Source organism: Pectinophora gossypiella, chromosome 23, assembly GCF_024362695.1.
Source record: "Pectinophora gossypiella chromosome 23, ilPecGoss1.1, whole genome shotgun sequence".
In the NCBI taxonomy this organism is placed as follows: Eukaryota; Metazoa; Arthropoda; class Insecta; order Lepidoptera; family Gelechiidae; genus Pectinophora; species Pectinophora gossypiella.
The window spans coordinates 8,478,748-8,502,734 of NC_065426.1; the positions used below are offsets into that span (position 1 = coordinate 8,478,748).

Genomic DNA, 23,987 nt, shown 5'->3' on the forward strand with positions numbered 1-23,987 from the left:
ACGGTTCAAGTCTGATCTGAACTATGTTCAAGGGGGGTGAGGTAAACCTAGTTCAGACACTGGTGGGGAGCGGAGAATTGCCGTTCTATACGTGGTATATTATTCCTTATTCTATGGTTACGGGTAGTGTTAGGTTCTTACCCGGAAAATTCCCGCGTTTTGGGAATTTTCCCAATTCTGAGGGAAAAAACCCGAAAAATTCCCATTTCAAGGGAAAATATTTTTTATCGCATATATTTGTATTAAAAGTAAGGATTTCCAACAAAGACCATTTAAATATAATGTATGCCTACTTATGCCCAATTTATTTTCTGTCGTAGTGTCGTATGAACTCTTAAAAAACTTATCTTTTGGTAGTTATAAATAAGTTTGATGTGTGAAATTACGAATACTTGTATCGGTAAGAATGAAAGGAAATACTTCTCTATTTATTTATATCTAGGCACTCATTGGCGAAAATGTGTCTTTTAATCACAAATTATTACAAAAATTGGGTGTGGTTTTTTTTATTTATTTTTATAGCGATAACTATTTCTACCAAAATCGGTTATTAAGGTCATTTTCATGGTTCGTAACATGGATACAAATCCACGAAATATTCTCATAAATTAAAAATTTAGGTTGCCAAGAAACTGCAACAAACAAAGATCGTCGCGTCGAGGTCGTTCTGGCGGTTCAACATGGTTAAAAACCCGCGAAAAACATTCATCCATAGTATAGATGTTTGACACACGATGGGATTTAATCCATGTAGAACTGACGAAGTGAGAACATCTAAAGAATTGAGAAATTTACATAATTGTAGAAGGAAGCAAGAGAAGACTGAAATGGAATAGGTATTTATATTACTGATATGATCGCAATAGTACTGTTATATTTCTAGTAAAAGTATAATTATTTGATTTTATGATGCGTGCAATAACAACTAAAACTGGCTGCCATCCCGTGATCATGGCACTTGCAACAGTGTCGAAATATCGGGAGTCTCATAAGTAAGAACCCATTATAATGTGTTTTAATTATGTATATTTTTTAGTTTTATAGCTACTAAGTACCACACTACAATAATCGGTCATCAAGGTCTGTTGTTAAAAACCACAAACATTCTTAATCATGTTAGAATTGACAGAATGCGAGCATCTGAAGTATTTAAAATTAAGGTTGCCAAGAAACTGCAAGAAACGAACATCGTTGCGTCGAGGTCGTTCTGGCGGTTCAACATGGTACAATTCTCGTAACACATCCATCCATAGTATGGATGTTTGACACACGATGGGATTTTATCCATGTAGAACTGACGAAATGAGAGCATCTGAAGAATTGAGAAGTTTACATCATTTAAGAAGGGAGCAAGAGAAGACTGAAATGGAGTAGGTATTGATATTACTGATATGATCGCTATAGTACTGTTATATTTCTAGTAAAAGTATAATTAATTGTTTTTATGATGCGTGCAATAACGACTAAAACTGGGTGTATATATTTTTTTATATTCATTAAGTGCCAACTCTACGATAATCGGTCATCAAGGTCTGTTGTTAAAAATCCACAAACATTCTTAACCATGTTAGAATTGACAGAAAGCGAGCATCTGAAGAATTTAAAATTAAGGTTGCCAAGAAACTGCAACAAACGAACATCGTCGCATCGAAGTCGTTCTGGCGGTTCAACATGGCTAAAAATCTACGAAAAACATTCATCCATGGTATGGATGTTTGACACACGATGGGATTTTATCCATGTAGAACTGACGGAATGAAAGCATCTGAAGAATTGAGAAGTTTACATCATTTAAGAAGGGAGCAAGAGAAGACTGAAATGGAGTAGGTATTGATATTACTGATATGATCGCTATAGTACTGTTATATTTCTAGTAAAGGTATAGTTAATTATATTTGTACTGTGTGTAGGAACGACTAAAACTGGGTGTATATATTTTTTTATATTCATTAAGTGCCAACTCTACGATAATCGGTCATCAAGGTCTGTTGTTAAAAATCCACAAACATTCTTAACCATGTTAGAATTGACAGAAAGCGAGCATCTGAAGAATTTAAAATTAAGGTTGCCAAGAAACTGCAACAAACGAACATCGTCGCATCGAAGTCGTTCTGGCGGTTCAACATGGCTAAAAATCTACGAAAAACATTCATCCATGGTATGGATGTTTGACACACGATGGGATTTTATCCATGTAGAACTGACGGAATGAAAGCATCTGAAGAATTGAGAAGTTTACATCATTTAAGAAGGGAGCAAGAGAAGACTGAAATGGAGTAGGTATTGATATTACTGATATGATCGCTATAGTACTGTTATATTTCTAGTAAAGGTATAGTTAATTATATTTGTACTGTGTGTAGGAACGACTAAAACTGGGTGTATATATTTTTTTATATTCATTAAGTGCCAACTCTACGATAATCGGTCATCAAGGTCTGTTGTTAAAAATCCACAAACATTCTTAATCATGTTAGAATTGACAGAAAGCGAGCATCTGAAGAATTTAAAATTAAGGTTGCCAAGAAACTGCAACAAACGACCATCGTCGCATCGAAGTCGTTCTGGCGGTTCAACATGGTTAAAAATCTACGAAAAACATTCATCCATGGTATGGATGTTTGACACACGATGGGATTTTATCCATGTAGAACTGACGGAATGAGAGCATCTGAAGAATTGAGAAGTTTACATCATTTAAGAAGGGAGCAAGAGAAGACTGAAATGGAGTAGGTATTGATATTACTGATATGATCGCTATAGTACTGTTATATTTCTAGTAAAGGTATAGTTAATTATATTTGTACTGTGTGTAGGAACGACTAAAACTGGGTGTATATATTTTTTTATATTCATTAAGTGCCAACTCTACGATAATCGGTCATCAAGGTCTGTTGTTAAAAATCCACAAACATTCTTAACCATGTTAGAATTGACAGAAAGCGAGCATCTGAAGAATTTAAAACTAAGGTTGCCAAGAAACTGCAACAAACGAACATCGTCGCGTCGAGGTCGTTCTGGCGGTTCAACATGGTATAACTCTTCAAACACATCCGTCCATAGTATGGATGTTTGACACACGGTGAGTTTTATCCATGTAGAACTGATGGAATGAAAGCATCTGAAAATTTGAGAAGTTTACATTATTGCGAGCATGTGAAGAATTAAGAATTTAAGAGTGACAAGCAACTAGAACAATCATAATTATATCGTCGCATCGAGGTCGTTCTGGCGATTCAACATGGCTAAAAATCCGCGATAAACATTCATCCATAGTATGGATGTTTGACACACGATGGGATTTTATCCATGTAGAACTGACGGAATGAGAGCATCTGAAGAATTGAGAAGTTTACATCATTTAAGAAGGGAGCAAGAGAAGACTGAAATGGAGTAGGTATTGATATTACTGATATGATCGCTATAGTACTGTTATATTTCTAGTAAAGGTATAATGAATTATATTTGTACTGTTTCTAGGAACGACTAAAACTGGGTGTATATATTTTTTTATATTCATTAAGTGCCAACTCTACGATAACCGGTCATCAAGGTCTGTTGTTAAAAATCCACAAACATTCTTAACCATGTTAGAATTGACAGAAAGCGAGCATCTGAAGAATTTAAAATTAAGGTTGCCAAGAAACTGCAACAAACGAACATCGTCGCATCGAAGTCGTTCTGGCGGTTCAACATGGCTAAAAATCTACGAAAAACATTCATCCATGGTATGGATGTTTGACACACGATGGGATTTTATCCATGTAGAACTGACGGAATGAAAGCATCTGAAGAATTGAGAAGTTTACATCATTTAAGAAGGGAGCAAGAGAAGACTGAAATGGAGTAGGTATTGATATTACTGATATGATCGCTATAGTACTGTTATATTTCTAGTAAAGGTATAGTTAATTATATTTGTACTGTGTGTAGGAACGACTAAAACTGGGTGTATATATTTTTTTATATTCATTAAGTGCCAACTCTACGATAATCGGTCATCAAGGTCTGTTGTTAAAAATCCACAAACATTCTTAACCATGTTAGAATTGACAGAAAGCGAGCATCTGAAGAATTTAAAACTAAGGTTGCCAAGAAACTGCAACAAACGACCATCGTCGCGTCGAGGTCGTTCTGGCGGTTCAACATGGTACAACTTTTTAAACACATCCGTCCATAGCATGGATGTTTGACACACGGTGAGTTTTATCCATGTAGAACTGACGGAATGAAAGCATCTGAAAATTTGAGAAGTTTACATTATTGCGAGCATGTGAAGAATTAAGAATTTAGAGTGACAAGCAACTAGAACAATCATAATTATATCGTCGCATCGAGGTCGTTCTGGCGATTCAACATGGCTAAAAATCCGCGATAAACATTCATCCATAGTATGGATGTTTGACACACGATGGGATTTTATCCATGTAGAACTGACGGAATGAGAGCATCTGAAGAATTGAGAAGTTTACATCATTTAAGAAGGGAGCAAGAGAAGACTGAAATGGAGTAGGTATTGATATTACTGATATGATCGCTATAGTACTGTTATATTTCTAGTAAAGGTATAATTAATTATATTTGTACTGTTTGTGGGAACGACTAAAACTGGGTGTATATATTTTTTTATATTCATTAAGTGCCAACTCTACGACAATCGGTCATCAAGGTCTGTTGTTAAAAATCCACAAACATTCTTAGCCATGTTAGAATTGACAGAAAGCGAGCATCTGAAGAATTTAAAATTAAGGTTGCCAAGAAACTGCAACAAACGAACATCGTCGCATCGAAGTCGTTCTGGCGGTTCAACATGGTTATAAATCTACGAAAAACATTCATCCATGGTATGGATGTTTGACACACGATGGGATTTTATCCATGTAGAACTGACGGAATGAGAGCATCTGAAGAATTGAGAAGTTTACATCATTTAAGAAGGGAGGAAGAGAAGACTGAAATGGAGTAGGTATTGATATTACTGATATGATCGCTATAGTACTGTTATATTTCTAGTAAAGGTATAGTTAATTATATTTGTACTGTGTGTAGGAACGACTAAAACTGGGTGTATATATTTTTTTATATTCATTAAGTGCCAACTCTACGATAATCGGTCATCAAGGTCTGTTGTTAAAAATCCACAAACATTCTTAACCATGTTAGAATTGACAGAAAGCGAGCATCTGAAGAATTTAAAACTAAGGTTGCCAAGAAACTGCAACAAACGAACATCGTCGCGTCGAGGTCGTTCTGGCGGTTCAACATGGCTAAAAATCTACGAAAAACATTCATCCATGGTATGGATGTTTGACACACGATGGGATTTTATCCATGTAGAACTGACGGAATGAGAGCATCTGAAGAATTGAGAAGTTTACATCATTTAAGAAGGGAGCAGGAGACCTACCTAGTACCGACCTATGATTTTTGACGACAGACGCTAGTTCATTATTGTTGTATGTATGTTCATAGTTCACAACATGTATTTCGATTATTATTGCCTATTTATCTGAATGATGTGTCTTCTTATGAAAATGGTTTCATTCTCTTTCTTCAACAAATATTTCATCACCTTATCTCAATACATGAGCAGCACTACAGAGACGGATTTACACCCGTATTCTAAGATGTTAAGACCAACTTTCTTCGACTCTTTCTTTGAGCTCAAAGTCTTCGCCTCAACCTTATCTCGAGTTTACTCCAGTGAGGTAGAGTGGAGACATGACGTCATTATTTTCATATGATTATGTTGGCACTTGGCAGTATGATATGCTCAACTCCTATGAGTAAAGTTCTCAAGTCGACGTTGTAAATGGCAAGTTGAAATATATTCAACTGAGGCCGAGTCGAGTGGTGAAAGTTTTGAGTTAACATTTTAGAATATGGGTGTTAGCCTTGAACATTTTTCTTCATTACATTGTTTTAAGTTTGCGCGGTTATTATCATAATTAAAACACATACCACATCATCATCCCGCGGTCATGGCATTTGCAACAGTGTTGAAATATCGGGAGTCTCATATTTTCCTGATTTCAACGCGGTAAGAACCCGTTATTATGTGTTTTAATTATTTTTCTTCATTCTTTTTTTATATGCGTATGTCCATACGTATATTCCCGACCAAAAGACTGTGCTTGTTCTTCTTACAAACAACAAACAAGTTGACCACAACTTGAACGCGCGTTAGTTAAAGAGTTCTTGAACAGTCCTTAGCGACTCCATTTAAAGAACTATGTGTTTCTGACTGTGGTCAAATAAGTCTAGAGTCGAGATAGCGTGTAGAATGTTGACGTTGGTGACTTACATATGGAAACAGCTATGTTATTCTCTAAAAGCAACTTCGTTCAGTGGATTTCCCCTGCTCTTTTCGAATCTCGGGTCGGGCTCTAAACCACTGTATTCGACTTTGTAAGTTTGGATTGATGTTTGGACCATAGATAATTGATATCATATGATTTCCAGAATTTTCAGGTTAATTGCAATAGACTCGCCTGGTCATATGCGTTAAGATAGTGTGTAGAATGTTGACTTTGTTGTAATACTTACACCAGTGGTTTTTTTTCGACGTGAATTATTATTGTATATTTGCCGCAGATGGCATTAACTACTTGGTCGGAGTACATCAGTGGAATAACAGCTATGTTATTCTGTAAAAGCAACTGACGCGGTATCAACGCGAACAGAAAGCTATTATTAATTATTTTCTCACTATGTAAATACCAACCCATATTCCTAAACAACATTGCACCCCAACGAAACAGGGATTTTGGTAATTTTAATAGCTCTAATCCTTTGAGGCGATTCCTTTGATACCAACAGATCCCTTCTGACCGTAAGGTCTCGATTCGCCTTGAGCGAACCGAGGGCTAAAATAAATATTTGCTGATAAATTAATAAGTATGTAAAAATAACTCAGAAATTTCTCAAAATATATACAATCACTTGCCGCGTTTTTTCTTTAAGCGGTTGCTGTTGACTATTAGCAGTAAAACACCTCCACCAATCCGCAGTGGAGCAGCGTGGTGGAGTATGCTCCATACCCCCTCCGGTTAATTGAGAGGAGGCCTGTGCCCAGAAAGTCTACGTATATTGGCTCTTTATGTTACGTTATGTATATATGTAGTATTATAATTGTATTAATGCCTCGAAGTTGCTAAAATAATGAACGACCAAAAAAAAAACGTAATAAAACAGCGACGGAAGCAACAAAAATAGTCCTTTTTATGAGTTCTTTAGGAATTCTATAGAGAGTTCCAGTTTTAAAAGAGATGTCTTTCCGTCTTACCAGTATTATAATATTATGATAGTATGAATAAGTTTTTCATGTGGAAAGGAAGGAAAATTTGTTTTATATGTTGTGTGCAATTAATCGTTTCATGCGGAAAGCCACGGGAGCTCCGTGGTTCCTTCGCAATGAAAATCTGCACATTGACCTAGGTCTGCCAACCATTGCCCAATGGCTCAAATTAGCTTCCAAACGTTTTTTCGATTCTGCTCCGCACCACCCAAATCCCCTGGTAGTTGCGGCTTCCGAGTACATTCCGCTTAGGGACGGTACTGAAAAGTATCGGCGTCCGAAGGACGTAATATACGATCCCGACGACCCGATTACTCTAGCCATAGAAGCAGCCAATCAGCTCGCGACACCAAACACTTCAGAACCCCGATACCGACCCCGCCGGCGTGGTCGACGATTTCCCTCATTCAGCGCTTATCGCTATCGACCCACTAGGGTCGATTAATTCTTTCAAATACTTTTCCTCTCAGACGACGCCCTGAGCCGAGGTTCGCGCCCAACTGGGCACCCTCAGGCCTGTTGTCTTAAACGTTGTACCGGGTGAGAGCCTTCAGCGCTCCCCATTTGTCCGGCCAAGTAGTTAATGCCATCTGCGGCAAATCTACAATAAGTCACGTCAAAAAAAAAAAAAATGTTGTGTGCAATAAACTATATTTGTATTTGTAAGATTTGACTAATAATGGCTTCTTGACTAATGTCTGTGATGATTCTTAACTAAATGTTAATAAAAAATGAACAAATTACCTTATGTTTTAGGTGGTGTTGTTGCTAATGTTGTGTATGTTTTATGTTGACATGTTTATGTCCGTTGCTGTGTTGTCTAATGTCACTAAAGTGTTGTTTGGGTGTGTTGTTGTTATGTTTTCTTTTTTTGACGTGACTTATTGTAGATTTGCCGCAGATGGCAATAACTACTTGGCCGGAGTTGTTGTCTGTTATGTTACACGATTTTCCCTGCGTTCTTTTCCAAGGATTCTTCAGTTTCTGAACCTTAGCTAGCACCGTGGTGCAGTCTTTATATCTCCGAGACAAATTGATCTACTTTAGACTCGGCTGAGCCTTCGCTGAGCCCTTTCTGAGACCGTTTGTGATGTTTTGACAAGCCCCGGTCAACCGCAATGAAATACTCGGCTAGAGATGTACCTAGTACTTATCTACCTACTTAAATCGCAAGATGAACTAAGTATCCACACCTCACCGAGCTTTCTGTTAGATCAAAGTGATAGGTGGTGAGCTGTATCGCCGTTGATTAACAGCCGAGCCAACTGTGTTGGTAAAAGCTGCACTTAAGATAAATTAATAACTCGTTGGTGCAAGTCCGGCATTAAGGGTAGTCATGTTCGAGTGTTTAGATAAGAACTGTCACATTGACATGATCTTGTTGTTGGTTGGTTGATTGTTGTGGGTTGTGAGGTTGGTACTCCACCTCACAACCCACACGATAGAAGAGAGAAGATTACTGTAAGTACCTATATCCGGATACTTGTGAAAACAAATCATACCTAGTACAAACTCGGCACAACACTAACCATCAAGTTTTAATTAATGAACTCTTTGAACAGTCGAGATTGTAGAAGATAAGGAAAGATATATCGTGTTTCGTGTTTTATATTATATATTTGTTATTTGTTTTATATTTGTTACTGTGGTTTCCCTTTTATTATAAAAACGTTTCTTTCTTTCTTTCTTTCTTTGATAAAAACCGTTGTACCTTTCTGTAGTTTTGAGGTGGACTATATTCACCGACTTTATCTTTCACGGTTATATGGCAATAGGTTCGTCTATTACATGGGACTTAAAGATACCTGGCGAGGAATGGGTGTATAGAGGTGAGGTGTTAGTGACATCGTACTGAATCAAATATCAAATAAATAAATAGAAAAAAATAAAAAAAAAATTGAGAGGGATGACTCAGACCATGATTCTGAGTTAATATCAATTGGAATTTTCCGTCGCAAAATTAAATTATTTTCAATTCTATACTTTTGCGATGGTTTTCACTTGCTTTTTCACAATTTTCACGATGTCACTTACACTCCGTACGAGTACGTACAGGTAGCCATACAGGTAAGTACGGGTGTTGAGTGACAACGTAACGAATACTGAGGGGGATGATTCAGACCACGATTTTGAGTTAATATCAAGTGGAATTTCCTGTCGGAAAATTCATAAAAAAATTATTCAGTTACATAGTTTTGCAACGGAAAATTCCACTTGATATCAACTCAGAATCATGGTCTGAATATCATCCCTCACAGTTTCGTTACGATAACTAATACCCTGAGTACTATACACCTCTGCCTACCCTTTCGGGGATGCAGGCGTGATGTTACGTTATGACAGATATGAGCTTTCAAAAATTTTAAATAACATCAGGTTTCAACATGAGTAGTTGAAAATCGTACGCGCAAATTACATTTATAATAAAATTTTAAAGCGATCCGCATGGAAATTGTATTTTCATATCAAACAGTACATTATGAAAGGATGTGTCCGTTGAATCACCGCCGTACAATTAAAATCCACTCCAGTTATGTCCGCATACAGGCTCGGATTCGGAGATAAATTACTAATGAAGATGACATTACAACACACAGGTATTTACCTATTAGGATTTTTACGAGTTTAAATTCACGTTTAGATCATAAATAATTGATATCTTTTGCTGCAGTTGCATTGCTGTTGCAGTTTCTTGTCATTTCTTCTCCTCAGCCATAACACCTTGCGAAATGACGTAAATTCAAAAATGTTACATTGACCTTCAGAATCAGAATCATTTATTCAACGTAATGGATAAACTTGTTGAAGTTTAATGATTCGAGTTTGATAAGTGTAATGATTCTGATTAAAGTATACATAAGACGCGTGGAACAGCCTCCGTGGTCTAGTGGTTAGAGCGTTAGGCTCACAATCTGGAGGTCCGGGTTCGATTCCCGATGGGGACATTGTCGAAATCACTTTGTGAGACTGTCCTTTGTTTGGTAAGGACTTTTCAGGCTTGAATCACCTGATTGTCCGAAAAAGTAAGATGATTCCGTGCTTCGGAGGGCACGTAAAGCCGTTGGTCCCGGCTATTAGCCGTAATAACACCTCCACCAACCCGCATTGGAGCAGCGTGGTGGAGTATGCTCCATACCCCTTCCGGTTGATTGAGGGGAGGCCTGTGCCCAGCAGTGGGACGTATATAGGCTGTTTATGTATACATAAGACGCGACATTCGCATTCTCTGTTTAATCTGTTACATGTAAGCTCTTCTTGGTCTTCCCCTTCCTCTCTTTCCTTGTAGCTTCCCTTCTATGATGTTTTTAGTCAATACGTCCTGTCTTATTAAGTGTCCCTACGCAGTGTGACAATATAATATTGTACTTGTTATTAAACTGAGATTTAACACATATAAAAACAAACACATAACTATAAAACACCTCCAACGCGTCACATCGAGGCAAGGTGCCCAACAGGCTGGCAGCATTGCCTCTCTGAATCGCCAGACTTATTCTTTGACAAAAATAATTACCAGCTCTTGCATCCCCCGAAGCCCAACAAATAATATATTTTCAAAAATGCAAAACCATTGAACTTATTTCGATAAATTAGTACCAATCTCGAGGGCTCCAAATCCGTCGCCAACACCCGGGTTTAGTTGGAAATTCCGAAATCCGGCTAATTAAGATAAATTGGTGACTGAGGGGTGATTTTGAAATTGATACACATATGGGAATTAATTATTCATGTATCACGTTGAATGGTACCTTTTTTTGACGTGACTTATTGTAGATTTGCCGCAGATGGCATTAACTACTTGGCCGGACAAATGGGGAGCGCTGAAGGCTCTCACCCGGTACAAAGTTTAAGACAACAGTTGGGCGCGAACCTCGGGTCAGGGCGTCGTCTGAGAGGAAAAAAATTTGAAAGAATATATCGACCCTAGTGAGTCGATAGCGATAAGCGGTGATCGAGGGAGTTGAATGATACCATCGTTTGTAAATTTCGCAGTCAACTGCATATGTTTTTCCGTCTTAAAAACAGACATAAAAAATGTTCTTTTATTGTTGTTAATTTAAGGTAGTTTTCAACTAGTCAAATCAGGTACTTTTTACTAAACGTCAAAACACGAAATTACTATGGAATTTGTATGAAAACGCACACTGACGTCATAGAAAAAAATGATAAAATGCCTGACTTATTATTACGTTTTTCTTGATTTAATTTCATAAATAAGTTAAATAGAAAATGGAAAATGTTTTTCGTTAGTTTTAGAGCTGTCTTTATTTAGTAATCACAAATTCATAATTTATCTTGAATCTAGTACACCCAATCGTTACTGTTGTACTTTTTATGTGTATTTTGATTAGTTGTGTCTGATCTCAACCGTTCTTTAGAGACTAAAAAAATAATAAAAAGTAAACGTTTATGTTATTGTTAACAGTTATTTTATAAAAACTCTCCGCCAAACTATAAAAAAACATCCCATTAATAAGTACCTAGTCGAAAATTCGGTGCCATATTTACCTAAACTTGATGGTAGTACATACTATAGAGTTGATATTACCGTCACCGTCTTACCTGATTTTAAAAGTTTTAAATCCATTTTCACAACACTCTCTTCTTCTATTGTGTGGGTTGAGAGGTGGATTACCAACCCCAACAACCCTGGTGTCAGGGTTATTATTCAGCCGCCATAGGCCCCTGACATGACTCAGAACACTAAAATACTTACTTAATACTTATACTTAATATAGCTGTTCCGAATGTTTTGCATAACCCTGATTGATTTCAAAAGTCTTTATTATCATTAAAAAAATACAATATTACAGACACAGTCTAACAATACTTTACAAGAATGAATTTAGTACAAATATTTCGCCAGCCATGAAGCCATACGGAAATTTATGACACATACATTGAAAACTAATTTAAGGCTGGTATTCCACACGATAAGAAGAAGACCAATGCTCGCGAACTGGAGGTCCGGGTTCGATTTCCGATGGAGACATTGTCGAAATCACTTTGTAAGACTGTCGTTTGTTTGGTAATGATATTGTAGGCTTGAATCACCTGATTGTCACGTTAGGCAAGTTACGCAATTGGTCCAGGCTATTAGCCGTAAAACAGCTCCATATGCTCCCTACCCCTTCCGGTTTATTGAGGGGAAGCCTGTGCTCAAAAGTAGGAGGTATAGGATGATGTCATATTAGACTTGTAGACAAACATATATAACTCATGAGACCATAAGCTCACGACTAAGTCCTTGGGGTAGTCAAGAGGTACGTCCATCGCAAGATGAACTAAGTACCTACACTTCACCGAGCTTTCTATCACACACACATCACGCTCATCTTTTATCAGAGTGAGCCGAAGCGTTACTCACCTGCGGCCTTAGCCAAGTTGCAAACGATTACGAAAAACAGTCTTCTTCTTCTTCTATGGGTTGTGAGGTGGATTACCAACCCCATCAACCCTGTTATTATCAACCCACGAATAACAGTGACAGTGATTAAAAGAAGCATTAATTTTTAACACTGTCACTGTTCTCATGTTCAGCATGTAATGTCCTAACCAAACTAGGGACCACAAAGTCATTTTTAGGATTTGTCCCCGCTAGGATTCGAACCCGGAACCTCCAGATCGTGAGCTCAACGCTCAACCACTGGACCACGGCAGCCGTTGCGTAAATGATAAAATCAAAGGTGCAATTTGACCTTCATAATCTGACACTAATATCCAATCTACAGAATCAATTCCAGTTTCCCTGTGTATTATTGATCTTAACAAGTAATTAGTAAACCAAACGCCTCAACCACAACCAACCGAGATTACCAAACCGCAACCTAATTGCAACCGTAGCGCCGAATCACGGCTTCAAATTAATCGAACCATAATCCGTACCTGTTCGGAATGTTCTGGTTTATTCTAGAATATTCCAGAAATAACCGGCAACTGATGCAACTAATAAATAGCCGGTAGAACTGTCCAAGTTGTAGCGAAACTGAATTAGTTGGAAACTCTGAACTGGATATTGAACAGCGTTGTCGCCACGAAAAACTTCGGCTAGCCCGTATTTCTGGTTACCTACTTAATTTAGGTGAAATGATTATGATCTTCTTCTTCTATCATGTGGTTTTGAGGTGAATTGCCAACCCCATCAACCCTGGTTTCGGGGTTATTATTGAGCCGCCAAAGGCCGCTGACATGGCTCATGTAACGACTTCTTACTTACACCAGTAAGTAGCAACCGGGACCAACGGCTTAACGTGCCTTCCGAAGCACGGATCATCTTACTTTTTGGACAATCAGGTGATCAGCCTGTAACGTCCTAACCAAACTAGGAACCACAAAGTGATTTTTGTGATATGTTCTCACCGGGATTCGAACCCAGAACCTCCGGATCGTGAGCCTGACGCTCAACCACTGTACCACAGAGGCCGATTATGATGAAATATTTTAATATAGCCCGGTGGAAAGAGAGTCTTTGCATTTTAAAGTATGAGATTCTATTCCGTAAGTGCTAGATATAGTACTTAAGTATCTTATCTTACTTTCTATTTTTTATTTTTTTTTGACGAAGCCAGTGGTGGATGCCCCTGTCTTTTTGTTTTTTTTTTTTATCAATGAAATGAAAATATTTAGTATAAAAAATATTGAATATTGAAGTTAGTTAGTTATAGTTTTTGAATTTAGAAATGCATCGTAAACCGTGATCTTAAACGTAGGTTTAAAAGTGTAATGTATTGTCGTATCTAAAAATTAGGAAGATTTTAAGTAACGTTTAACTAATAAAAACACTGAAAGACAGTGTTTTTCTAACTTAGGAGCCACGCTCTTGTCGGTGTAGCACTTTGCCTCTATATACCAAAAAGTAATACGAGGGGTGGGGGGACATACGCAGGCGTTCCCCTCTGCGAACCTATATGTCCCCAGAACAGGTAGATCTATACAGTAGTTGCAGTCGGCCTGCGCGCTAGTTCCGAGTTCGCGGAGGTCCGTGTTGCTCTATGCTATGTATAGTTAACATTAATTAAATTCTTTATAAGACGCGACTTTTACCGTACCTTTAATTTCTTCCATCAGCTCTTGGACTTCTCATTCCGTCTGTCGTCCGTATGAAAATACAGCAACTGTGCCAAAGTTATGTACATTGGTAGATAAAATCCTAGAGACATTCGGGCCACGTGCGTCTTACGAGGTAGAACTCTTCTTGTGCCATGATATTATGAAATCTTGAGGTACAGATCCCGTGGAATGACGGCGGATGGGGAAATTATAGGACCGGTATTTGGCCGTGATTACATTGCCACGTAATCTCCTGTTACATAAATTAAGTAACAGAAGTATACAATCACCGTCACTCAAAAAAACATTTGTTACATTGTCACAGATACACAAATACACAAACACTACACACATACATACACAAGGGTTTCTGAGGGGTTAGGTTAGGGCAGGGGTTAGGTTGCCTGTAATGTATGTCTATCTGTCTCATGACTATATCCCAATTGGGGTAGGCAGAGATACATCCATCACAAGATGAACTAAGTACTCACACCTCACCGAGCTTTCTGTTAGACCAGAAACTTGTGGTGAGCCGTATCGCCGTCTATAATGGTCGAGCCAACTATGTTAGTGAAATCGGCACTTAAGATAAATTAATGACTCATACGTGAAAATCCAGCACCGAGATTCGAACCGGCGCTCCCCGTTTGTGAACCACAGGTGCACAGTGACTATTGCACCGAAAGCCAAATCGAAATGGCACGTATAGAAAGTGGATTTAAACAATTTCAACGAATCCGCAAGCGTCGATTGAGTTCAAACCGAGCGAGTCCATTTGACTGGACAAATGGACTCGCAAGTGCGCAGGGTTGGGAAATACCGGGATTTTATTTAACGCGATTAGTATCTCATCGTTTCCAAATGTATTTATAACGGCCTCCGTGGTCCAGTGGTTTGAGCGTTGGGCTCACGATCCGGAGGTCCCGGGTTCAAATCCCAGTGGGGACATATCACAAACATCACTTTGTGATCCCTAGTTTGGTTAGGACATTACAGGCTGATCACCTGATTTTCCGAAAGTAACATGATCCATGCTTCGGAGGGCACGTTAAGCCGTTGGTCCCGGCTACTATTTATCGATGTAAGTAAGTAGTCGTTACATGAGCCATGTCAGGGGCCTTTGGCGGCTCAATAATAACCCTAATGGGTTGATGGGGTTGGTAATCCACCTCACAATCCACACGATAGAAGAAGAATGTATTTCTTAGCTTTTCAAAAATATATGTTTGGTGTATGTCTTCTATGTAGTGTTGCCACCATCAATAGTTAAAACACATAATGGCCCCGATTCCTACAGACACATACTAATTTTATTTTAAGTTATACCTGTCATTTTCTTATCTGCTGAAAAAGAAAGGGACGTATAATCGACAGACATAAAACTTATGGAACACACGTTAATTTTAGGCAGAAATTTAAAACAGAACATAAAAACAAGTTTATTATGAACAAAACCGACAAAAGGTTCACCTTTTCTGCAATAGAAATCATTATCAGACTGGCCATCTTGTTTTCGTATTTTTTAATTTTAATTAGGTATTTTGTTCATTCTTATGTTTCGCGTTAATAAATAAAAGGTATATATTTTCGCCCCTTATGGGCCGCTAAGGGAGCATTTATCGATGAATCAAGGAAAATATGTTTCTTTAGTTCTCTATTTTTATCAGTAGGCAACCCTGTATAAAACCCATAGGATTCACCCCTTTGCTGTGAATGTCGCATTTCCGTTGTTTGTGTTGTTTGTTGTCAACATGTAGGACTGTCGAATCAGATGGTACTGAACTATTAAAGCTTGCATTCTGTCAGCAAAAAAATTTAGTTTCCCCAAATCTGTCGGAAAGGTTACAAACAAATGTTTATATTCGTCATCTTATCGTGAGCGTCGCCGGATACAATACACCCAATGATTTTTGTGACATGTCCCCACCTCCGGACCGTGAGCCCAACGCTCAACTACTGGACCACCGAGACCGTATAACAGTACAAACACATCATCACCATTACAGGCGGACGCAATGCGATGATATATTACAAACCGTAATATTTTACCGTCTTATATTTAGAATGAGTTATTAATTTATCTTAAGTGTAGTTTCACTAACACAGTTGGCTTGACCACTATACATTGTTTTATTTTTTTGTGTTTTGTTTTATACATTGTTTGTGTTTGACCATTATAGACAGCGATATGCCTCACCACCTATCGCGGTGGTCGAATAGAAAGCTCGATTAAAGTATGGGTACTTAGTTCATAATTATATTAATTTAAAATTAGTTCGGGGGAACATACATACATAAATACATAAACTCACGCCTATCTCCACCGGGGTAAGCCGAGACTATAGAATTCCATTTGCTTCGATCCTGACACACTTCTCTCACTCTCTCCCCTCCCTCTCTCTCTTTTCTCTTCTCTTTCTTCTCTCTCTTTCTTCTTTTCTCTTCTGTTCGGGGGAACATAATTATTCAAAAATGTAATGTAATAGCAGAGTGCCAAATTATGCTGTGTGCAAATATCAAATTGTGTCGGCTTTGTGCAATTGGGAATATTATCGATTGTCGTTAAAGAGGAGCACAAATTTTGCCATGAAATTGGGCGCGAGCTGTCGATGTTTGGGTGTGCTGTGTAGTCCTCCACATCATGCTCAAGACTAGATCCAAGCATATGACGAAACAAAGAATAAAATATGAAATTGCTTTCAATTTCATTAACATTCAGATTAACATTTTAAAAAGTAAAATATGAATTTACTTACATAATGGTGCTAATTCCTGTAAACACCATCTAATTTTATTTTAAGTTATTTATGTCATTTTCTTATCCGCCGAAAAGGAAAGGGACGGGTAATCGACAAGCATAAAATTTATGCAACACGCGTCAATTTTAAGCACAAATCTCAAACAACCATTTAAAAATTTTACATTGTCCAATAACCCGACAGAATTATGTTGACAGCACACGTCAAACGGTTTGCATACCAGCGAGATACCTTTTTGGTTCGCCCGGGTTATTCATTCATTTACTAATTCTTCTTAAAATTAAGAGCTGTCAATCATCCGTCCCTTTCCTTTTCGGCGGATAAGAAAATGCAGGAATAACTTAAAGTAAAATAAGAAGGTGTCTACAGGAATCGAGGCCAATAGTTTAGTATTTTGGGACATTTCTCATATGACTGAGTGTCATGCTCCCTCTCTAAATGACACTAATAATTCTCCCATCAAGTCAGTCTGTCCTTTTTATGCAAATCGTCGGGTCTATCCCTTTTCTATATCGTTTATATCTGCTTATCTGTCACCAATAGTAAACCATTGAGGGTACTTCGGTCAAATGGGTAAACCATGAACGATTCGATCGCAACCAATCTATAAGTTCGGTGACCGACAGGGGTATTGTGTCCTTTCTAACATAATAAAACATAATGTAGCATCACGCCTATATCCTTCAAGGGGTAGGCGAAGGTGTATTTAGTAATATACACACACTCCTTGCCAAATATGTGTCATCTATGGAATGCAATCCCGACTCAAGATCGCCACGTGTCGGAAGGCACGTTAAGCCGTTGGTCCCGGTTATTGAGCTGCCAAAGGCCCCTGAATTGGCTTATGTAACGACTACGTAATTACATCAGTAAGTAGTAACCGGTATCAACAGTTCAGCGTGCCTTTCGAAGGAACATCTAACAATGTCCTAACCAAACTAGATATCACAAAGTGATTTTTGTCATATTTCCCCACTGGAACTCGAACCTAGATAGTGAGTCCAACGCTGAATTACAAGACCACGGAGGCCGTTACAATGAAAAGTACATAACATTTCTTCGTCAACTTAGGCCAATATTTATTAAATCTGTACCGGCTTCTTGAGCCCCGATAGATTTTCAATTTACCCACAAAATTGAAGGGATCTTCCAACAATATGTTGCGATTCAGGTGTGGTTTTCATATGCAAATCCTTTTATGATGGGACATGACCGGCTGAATCTGAATGTCTTGGAAATTGTGGGTAAAAATATGTATTTTTGACAAAAATAAATCTGCTAATAATATTCCTTTCTCATTCAAACGTGATACTGGCAGAATTGTGACCACACAGAAGCCATTCATCAAGAATTGAATTGAATTGAATCCTTTCTCATTTTTCTATGTGATGTGAAGCCGTGGTAGCCCAGTTCGTAGAACGCTTGCCTCTGGAATCCAGCACAGGCCTAAACCAATGATTGTCCAATTTATTTTCGAATTCATGTTTGGATCATAAATTATTATCACGTGCTCAGCGGTGAAAGAAAACATCGTGAGGAAACTCTTTTACTCGGGAATGTGAAATTCATTTACGGAGGTATGTGACCTAATCTGTATTGGATTGGTTTTCACTTCACGGGTGAGACAGGCTGTAGCTTCTGTAAAAAACCGGACTTGTCAAATCTTCAAGTTGGGTAAGCGAACCCTATGAAAAAACGGGATAATTTTAGGGAAATGATGATGATGATATTTCTATGTGATATAATGGTGGGTCTATCATGCTCTTGTTTACCAGTGATGTGGGGATGTTCCGGTAACTTTATTACGAGTACCTAACCTTAGAGTGCTAGAAAGAACAATTTTAAAAAGAAATGCAGCCAGGGTCCTTACTACAGGAACAAACACATTGCTTCTACCGTGTGGGTTGTGAGGTGGATTACCAACCTCATCAATCCTTCTTCTTCTTATCCTATCTTCTATATTAACCCACACGGGGTTGTGAGGTGGAATACCAGCCTCATGCACCCTGGTGTCAGGGTTATGATTGAGCTGTCAAATGCCCCAGACATGACATGACCATCACTTATTTACACCAGTAAGTAGTAACCGGAACTAATGGCTTAACGTGACTTCCGAAGCACGGATCATCACGAAAAAAAACTACAAAAAATCATCACTAAATAATTCACTAAGTTTCCTAAGCACGGATAAGTGCTGTAAAAATGAAATTCTTCAAGAATAAATTGCTACTGAATGGCTGCACCCATATCAATTTGGACAGCATAGAAATGTTCTTTTTTGACCCAAACCATTACATTTAATGGACCACATTCCAAAGATTTCTCAATGGAACTAAAGCTCAATGCACAAAGTTCGGTACCGCGAGCCAGGAAAACGGGTGAACGCGTGCTTATAAACTCAAAACCATTTTTACCGACTTCAAAAAAGGAGGAGGTTCTCAATTCGACCGTTTTTTTTTATGTTTGTTCGGGCATAACTTCGTCGTATATAAACCGATTTGATAATTCTTTTTTTGTTCGAAAGGAGATATACCCAAGGTAGTCCCATGTCAAGGAAGTTAGGGTCAAAGGGCCTGGTTGGTATTTAACAATATTGTGTGTACATAGTAATTTGATATTGTAGTAGGGTTATTTGTAGCATTTACTTGGCACCGACTTCTGAATTATAAAATTAATAAATTAATGGAAAATACGTACTTATTACTATATCCGAAGTCTTCATCATCATCACCAGCCCATTAACGTTCCCACTGCAGGGGCACGGGCTTTCCCTATGGATGGATAGGGATGACCGAAGTAAATTTATTTATTTTAGTTTTGCGTTTGAATTCGGTTATTTTTTGTTAAAAATTTTATGTCATTCCGCAACGCATATACAGTCCATTAGACATTTTGATTTTACACCCGCCCAAGCATTTTTGGTTTCGCCCCAATGACGTAATATGCGATCCTGACGAACAGATTACTCTTGCTCGTCTTTCAAATATAATCCTCTCAGAGGACGAGTTCAGCCGAGGTTCGCGTCCAACCGGGCACCCTCAGGCCCGTTGTCTTAAATTTTGTACCGGGTGAGAGCCCTTAGCACCGCGCACAGTAAATAAAAAATAAATGCATTTATTTCAGGTAGGTACCCATACTTAAAGCACATAATAACGGGTTCTTACCGCGTTTAAATGGGGATATGAGACTCCCGATATTTCGACACTGTTGCAAGTGCCATGATCACGGGATGACTGATGAGATTGGAGTGGAGTAGGTAGATCCATAATTTTCTTTTATAACCGCGTAAACTTAAAACAAGGTACCCATACTGTAAGATATAATTATGAGATTAAACGAACTTACCTGTAAGTGAAGTTCTATCTCAATTATACGAAGCTCCTTGTTCGAGAGGTTTTTTAACAGTGTAGTCTACGTCTTATGCTCCAGCATCGTCACAATTTTCAAAGCTCATATCCAAAGCTAAAAAAAAAAGTTAGTTTCCCGCTTCCGAGCGCACCTGTCAACTAATGTCATTATGTTTAAAGCATGTTTCATGGACAACTCCATCACCTGTGGAAGCTTTAGGGCGGGATATTAAAATTGAAGGGAGGGAGTCCTCTCGAACAAGGAGCTTCGTATAATTGAGATAGAACTTCACTTACAGGTAAGTTCGTTTAATCTCATAATTATACTCGCTCCTTGTTCGAGAGGTTTTTTAACAGTGTAGATGTTTAAAGCTTAGTTGGGAATGAAACATTTAAATTGAAACGAGTACCAATAATATGATTATTCATTAATGAATAAAGGATTTTTTCATTGTTATCACAAAGGCTAATTCAGCTGCCCATGACTTTAATCCCAATAAAGGCAGTCAGAGGCACAGCCGTTGCCTGATAAACTCAGCGCGGCGTTCCACCAAACGTTTTGATATTATCATGTAGAAAACAATAAGAATAATTACTGTTCGCTAAACAAGTTTCACCAGTTCTCAAGAATGGAATCGATATTATGTATGTTATATATGGTTATACTATACTGTACTAGAATAGATACATAGTTCTAAATAATAAAGTTGAAGTTAAGCAAGTACATTAAATACCTATTTCACATGACTATCAATTTCACAACAAAAGAACTACACAAGAACAAATTTCTGATGGAAGCTCAACATCACAATTGGCTATACGAGCCTCACAGGGACCTCACCATAGAGCAGATTTCCGAAGCTCTTGAACAACCACGATAGTTGTAGTCGAAAGGACTGTGAGAGTTTATCATATAGTGTAACACTCATTTTTCATTGGCACACCAAGGTCTACAATAATTATCAAAGTTACACATTATTTGTTTACATACATAAAAGAAGAAATACATAAAGAACGGGTAATGACGCGGGCACCCAGACACAAGATTGATTGTAACATCCTGTGCTAAGTTGGCAATTGTTGTCGACATTGAGTAGTTAAATGAATCCTAAGACAACATGTCAAATTGATTAGAGAAAATACAAATATAAGTGTAAGTAAGAATTTCGATACATTTATTCAAGTGACCTTTTTCATTAAGATATTCAGAACCACTGATCTAAACTTTCCTCTTTTATTATAAGATATTGTTAAATGAGGCTGAAAGTATAAAGAGGGGAAGTACATTTACATTATGTACTTGTGTGATAATTATCTTCGTGATAATTAAGATTTTGTTTTTATTAAAATAGATTACCTGAGCCCACGTTATTTTGTATTACCTAATATCGACCATATGGGCTTGGTAATAATATTTAGTATATTTTTTTTTTTTATGTGGTAATAATAAATATAACTTGTTGTGGAATCTTTTACTATTCCTCTATGCAACCTTTCACCCACCAATCAGATGTTAGAACAACGTACACACGACACATCAACACACGTAACATTGTTTACGCAGCTATCCCTTTAGTGTAATAATTATTAAATTTGTTTTTAGGACAGTAATAGTAACGTCCTATTATTTACTGGAAAAAATAAATAAATGGATAAAACATATTTTACCCTTAGGTATGCAGTTACATATAAGGATAACATTAATTTATTAATTATCGGTCGTGTAGGTATATTATCATTGTTTGTAAAAATCATCCTTTTTCTTTAATCTAACCTAACATGATCCCGTTGTTTGCACTGGGATTCACTTCTCATACCCAACCTGAAGATTTAATATGTCAGGTTACTTAGTGAAGGGACCTGCCTGATTGACCTTACAACACTAACCGAAAAATAAGATAAACATATATTTATCATAAAAATATTATTGTTACTTCTCCACTGCAGTTTGGTTCCGATTGATTGAGTGGAGGGACACATCCCGTATATTGCTGTTTATGTTATGTAACATTAATGTTGTAATTTTTATATAAATTGTAAATACACACCAACCCGCAGTGGAGCAGCGTGGTGGAGTATGCTCCATACCCCCTCCGGTTAATTGAGGGGAGGCCTGCGCCCAGCAGTGGGACGTATATAGGCAGTTTATGAATGTAATACTTGAAGGAAATTTTCATTGAAGTTATAATATTATCAGGTAGGTACCTCAATTTATACTGAGATTAGTATTGTTATTCCTGATTAACAAAGACAGGATTTGAATCCCATGTCTTAATGATAATGCTAAAACTTTTAGTGATAGACATTTGGGATTAATTTTACCAGAATTTTGAAAAGTAAATATCATGAAAAATATATTTGCTTGTGCAAATTTTCCCATTGTAACTTTGTAGGGAATTCTTCCTCCTCATGAGGTACTATTCTTAAACGGCCTTGCTGCCTGGGGCACTGTTGATACTAATGGCTGTGAGACTGCTAATACATCTGGTTGTAGCTCTGCTACTACTGCTGGCTGTAGGGCTGCTGGTTATGGCACTTCTGATCATGTCTGGTTGCATTACTGCTTTTATTGCTGGCTGTGGGTGGCCTGCTGATACTGTTCCTTGTGGGCTTTCTGTTCATACTGTTGGCTGTGGGGCTGCCTGCTGATACTGTTGTCTCTGTTCCACAGATCCTGCTGCTATCTCGTTTACTCACTCTTCGGGCAATGTTATTCATTATTATTTATGTGCTATTTGAATTTTATGATGTTGGTTGAAAGAATTGAATAGCAGTTAATGGTTCTCTAACCATGTCCTGTGTACAGTTATCTCTTTTGGAAGTAATCTCGGCTATTAATACTTCGATTTCTAGCACAGTTGAGGTTGATTAATAGAACAGAGGCTTTTAGGTTTTGAACTGTCGGTTATTTCTTCAGAATTTGTACTCTCATTATTTTATAATGACCAATTTGACATAATAGTCTATTGTTTCTCAGCATTAGTCTAATCTTGAGTTTCAACATGGGTAGGTAAGCCCCGACAATTAAATCGTTTATCTTCAATTCCACAAGTGACAAATCAAACATGAAAATAAAAGTATAAAAAATAGTTGGTCTATGTTCTAGCTATCTACTAGCGTTTAGCAAAAGGCGATACTTGTAGTGGTAGCTTTATGTTATTTGAGTTGATACCATAAAGTCCATTGTCTATCCTCTAAGTGATAGCTCTAGGTATGGAAATGAGAAATAGGTATATAGCGCTTGCCAATGCCGACCCTAATCGCGGTAGCTCTTATGTTAATAGGGTTCATACCATCAAGTCCATTGTCTATCCTCTAAGTGATAGCTCTAAGTATGGAAATGAGAAATAGGTATGTTAGCGCTTGTCAATGGCGACTTTCTTAGTGGTATCTTTTACATTCATTGTGTCTTCAAGTCCATTGTCTATCCTCTAAGTGATAGCTCTAGGTATGGAAATGATAAATAGGTATATAAGCGCTTGGCAATGGCGACCTTCCTGGTAGTAAATCTTTTGTTAATTAGGTTGATACCAT

At 37.7% G+C, this 23,987-nt stretch overlaps 1 protein-coding gene across 1 annotated transcript in view; it reads left to right on the forward strand.

The window, feature by feature from the left end:
- LOC126377509 (pikachurin-like) overlaps nucleotides 1-23,987 on the forward strand; it is a 250,069-nt gene that overhangs the window by 181,261 nt on the left and 44,821 nt on the right. The window lies entirely within an intron of this gene.